Raw genomic sequence first — 4659 nt, 5'->3', positions numbered from 1 at the left:
CTTCATTGAGTTGGTTGATATGCTCACTCTTTTTTTGGGTTCACTAAAGCCTCCCCAAGCTGCACATGCCTTTCCTGTCCATTCATTGATGGAAAGGCTTATGTAATTTGAGTGAGATCAGCCAGATAAGCATTTTTTCCTCCTATAACAATTTATCCTATGGCGGAAAAATTCACTAAGAAGTGGGCGATACCAGCAATTGTCTCTGCTACATCCTCTGTGAATGAAAGTTTGACTTGTCCAGTAGACAATGCTCATATGCTTAGGGATCCAACGGATAAGAAGTTGGAATTCCTATTATAAAAAAAGTTTGAAGATGATTTGGATAAATACATCCATAAAAATTCTAGTGGAAAAAGTACCCTTTAACCAAGCTCCTTCTCCGGTGTCAGGAGCATCTGTCTCCAGGCAGTCACAACGGCCTCCACCGTCAAGTTCAAGAGGGGAAATGGAGCCTCCTTATGAGGGGGCGCCCCTGCTCGCTCGAAGTGGGGGAAGACTTCTGCAGTTCTCATGGGTCTTGTAGGAAGAGTGTCAGGAGCCTACGGCCACATCACCCTGAAATCGCCCGATCTTGTCTGATCCCAGAGGCTAAGCAGGGTCGGGCCTGGTCAGTACCTGGATGGTGGACTACCTGGGAATACCAGGTGCCGTAGGCTGCAGATGGGTAAATTCCTCAATAACTCTAGGGTACAAGCTTGTGTTCTGAAAGTGTTCTGAAAGTCTCCAAAGGGATTGCGGTTTTATTTAAACCTTTTCATGGTACCAAATCCAAATGGGTATGTCAGACCCATTCTAGATCTCAAAGATCTAAACTGGTTTCTGAATATCCACTCTTTTCGCATGGAGTCAATACGATCAGTGGTCTCCATCCTACAAGGTGGAGAACTACTGGCATCAATAGACATCAGGGATGCATACCTCCACGTACCTATATTTCCCGCTCACCAGAAATATCTACGCTTCAAAGTAGAAAATCTTTCTTTTCAGTTTGTAGCTCTGCCTTTCGGTCTAGCTACTGCACCTTCAGTATTTACAAAGGTCCTGGTCCACCCTGTAGCTGGATTAAAGGCCAAAGGTATAACAATTATAGCTTACCTAGATGATCTGCTCTTGATAGACTAGTCCGTAACCCACTTAGACCAAAGTATGATCCACAATCAACTATCTGGAATACCCAAGTTGGATTCTCAACCTAGAGAAATCCTCCTTAAAAAAACTATCAAGGAGATTAGAATATCCGGGTTTGATTATTGATACAGCCCAAAAAAGGGTATTCTTTCCCCAGGCAAAGATCAGGGCCATAAAGGAACTGATTCAGGTGGTCAAGACAAAGAAGAATCTTTCTATTCGACTTTGCTTGAGGTTGTTGGGAAAGATGGTGGCTTCATTCAAAGCCATTCCTTATGCTCAGTTTCATTTGAGGCTGCTGCAAAACAGCATCTTATCGGCTTGGAACAAGAAGATCCAAGCTCTAGATTTCCCAATGTATCTGTCTCCAGGGTGCGCCGAGCCTCAGTTCGTGGTTGATAACCAAGAATATGCAGAAGGGAAAATCTTTCCTACCAGTTACCTGGAAGATGGTAACAATGACCTTGCCCATCAACATTCTAGAGATCCGGACAGCATGCTTGGCCAGGAGGGCCTGGACGTTAAGGTTACGGAATTGTCCTGTCAGGATCCAATCCGACAATGCCACAGCAGTGGCCTATATTAATCACCAAGGGGGGCATGAGAAGTTGTGTGTTCCAGAGAGAGGTGAGAGAGGTGAATCATACTAACAATGTACCTTGCCTATTGGCAGTCTTCATTCCGGGAATAGAAAATTGGAAGGCGGACTACTTGAGTTGCCAGCAGTTGTTCCCTGGGGAATGTTACCTTTTCTACTATTCTACTGCTTCACAGGATCAAGCAGGAAGGGAAATTTGTGATTTTTGTGGCCCAGCCATGGCCCAGAAGATCTTGGTATGCAGAGATCATAAAGATGGTGGTAAGGGAACACCGGCTACCACCATGTCCAGACCTTCTCTCGCAAGGTCTGGTATTCCATCCTACCTTACAAACGTTAAATTTAATGGTTTAGCTATTGAGACCCACATTCTAAAGAAGCGTAGGCTGTCAGGTCCAGTGGTATTTACCTTGGTTAATACAGAGAAGTGGCTTCCAGAATCATAGATTATAGAGTCGAGAAAGCATATATGTTTCCTGGTGTGAATCCATGGGTTGGCAAACCAGGAAGTATGTCATAGGTAGAATTCTTGACTTCTGTAGATGAAGCTGGCCTTGCATACTATCAAAGGCAAGGTTTCGGCCTTATCAGTATTATTTCAACAACCACTTGCTTCCCATTCTTTGGTTCGTACCCTTGGGACTTGAATTTAGTTCTGTTGGCTGAAACAGCCTTTTTGAGCCGATACAGCATATTCCCTTGGTCCTTTTGACAAGGAAACTAATTTTCTGGTAGCCATATCTTCTGCAAGAAGGTTATCAGACTTGGCTGCTCTTTCTTGTAAGGAGCCATATTTAATTATTCTCAAGGATAAGGTAGTATTGCGTCCTCATCCTAACTTTCTACCAAAGGTAGTGTCTAATTTTTATCCAAACCAGGATATTGTCCTACCTTAATTTTTGCCAGAACTCTGTTCTACGGAAGGGAAATTACTAGATTCCCTTGATGTGGTGAGAGCACTCAAGGTCTACTTGAAGGCAACTGCTCAGATTCTAAAAACTGATGTTTTGTTGTATTGCCTGAAGGCCCTAGAAAAAGGACAGGTAGCATCAAAATCTACTATTTCTAAATGGATTCTTCAAATAACTGTTTAAGCTTATGGTTTAAAGAGGAGAATTCCACCCTCTCAAATCAAAAGCTTCAAAGTGCTTCATGGGAGTTCATCACCAAGCTTCCATGGGCTAAATCTGCAAGGCTTCAACTTGGTCTTCAGTCCATAAATTTACCAGATTTTATCAGTTGAATGTAAAAAGGCATGAGGATTTTGCCTTTGGGCGTAGTGTGCTGCAGGAAGCAATATAAGTCCTCTAGTCTCATGTTGCCCTAATTCTGTTGTGTCTCCCTCCTCTCAGTTGGCATTGCTCTGGGAGATCCCACATAGTAATTACTTTTGCCCGTGATGTACAATTAAGAAAATAGGATTTTTATAACAGCTTACCTGTAAAATCCTTTTTTTTTTAAGTACATCATGGAACACAGGTCCTTCCCCTCTTTCTGGTGTACACGTGTATTGCTTTGCTACAAAAACTGAGGTACTCTCAGTAGTGGGAGGGGTTATATAGGGAATGGACTTCCTGCCTTGGGGTGTGCCAGTGTCCATCACCTGAAGGTGGCCTATAACCCACATAGTAATTACTATGGCTCTGTGTCCCGTGATGTACCTCAAAGAAAAGGATTTTACAAAAATCCTATTTTATGTATCTGGCTGTTTGAAAAATGCTTATTTAGGGAGATAGCTGAAGCTCACTTTACACACCCTGCTAAATAAGCCAGAGGAGTAAATCATTCCTGTTCTCTTTCCTCTTCCCCATCTGTGCTGTATTATTCCATGCAAAGTTTTAGTTAAGCATTTACAGTCTGGAAGAGAAAAAACTACTGCTATTTTCCTTAGAAAAAAAACATATTGCTCTGAATTACAAAACCTTGCATTGAATGCTTACTTAAAAATCACGTAAAATCAAAGTACTGTATATGTAAACCCTCACCTTGTAAGACAATCCATTCAGTTTAAAATAGAAATTAAAGGCAAAACATTTGTATGTACATCGAAAAACATTATAAATAAAAAAAATGTTCTCTTTTTTATAAATCATCACTCAGCTGCATAAGGATCTCAGAGAGCTGGGGTATGAGAAACAGCAGGACACTGATCTTCCCAATGAATGGTTGTGCAGGTGAAAAAAAGGTGGGGGGTGTGAGGACAAGTTTGATCATTGAAGGAGAACTGTCTGAGTTCTCAATCAGAGAACTAACCATGTTGTGCTCTCCTGCTTAGTTTGGTCCGTTTTTAATAGGAAAGGAGAGGGACTGGCAGAATCACCAGGAATTTCACATAAGGAAAGCATTACAAAGAGAACAGGGCATTTATTTCATAGTACATGGCTGCAAGCACGTATCAGGAATATGAAATGTGGGTTTACATATTCTTTAACCCATTCCTTCCCTGCCCATAGTCATATGACGTCTTCAGATGGAATCTCCCATCCGGGGGCGGACATCACATTATGTCCTCGGCTTCCAGGCGGTATAGGGGGCACGCGTGCCAACAGAGGCGAGCGCGTGTGCCCACCATGTCATGGAGGAGCCGATGCATGTGCCCGGCAGCCGCAATGTCCACCGAGCACCTGAGATCGCTTGTGACAGAGCAGGAACCTGGATCTGTGTGTCTAAAAAACACACAGATTCACGTCCTGTCAGGGGAGAGGAGACAGAGCGTGTGTTTCTAGTATATAAGATCACCTAGTCAGTCCCATCCCCCCACAGTTGGAATAACTCCCCAGGTGGCACATTTAACCACTTGATCACCCCTAGCGTTAACTCCTTCCCTGCCAGTGTCATTTATACAGTAATTAGTGCATATGGTCCCAAAATAGTGTCAAAAGTGTCCAATATGTCTGCTGTAATGTCACAGCAATGATAAAAATCGAGAT

The 4659-nt window shown here is 42.9% G+C and overlaps 1 pseudogene; it reads left to right on the top strand.

The window, feature by feature from the left end:
* Positions 1 to 540: 540 nt before the first annotated feature.
* LOC143979387 (5S ribosomal RNA) lies at positions 541 to 659 on the top strand (annotated as a pseudogene).
* The last annotated feature ends 4000 nt before the right edge of the window (positions 660 to 4659 follow it).

This window comes from Lithobates pipiens, unplaced genomic scaffold (assembly GCF_037356315.1).
Source record: "Lithobates pipiens isolate NorthernLeopardFrog02 unplaced genomic scaffold, aLitPip1_a1.2 Scaffold_13, whole genome shotgun sequence".
In the NCBI taxonomy this organism is placed as follows: domain Eukaryota; kingdom Metazoa; phylum Chordata; class Amphibia; order Anura; family Ranidae; genus Lithobates; species Lithobates pipiens.
Note: the sequence above shows the minus strand (reverse complement) of the source record. Positions and strands in the feature narration are given on the sequence as shown.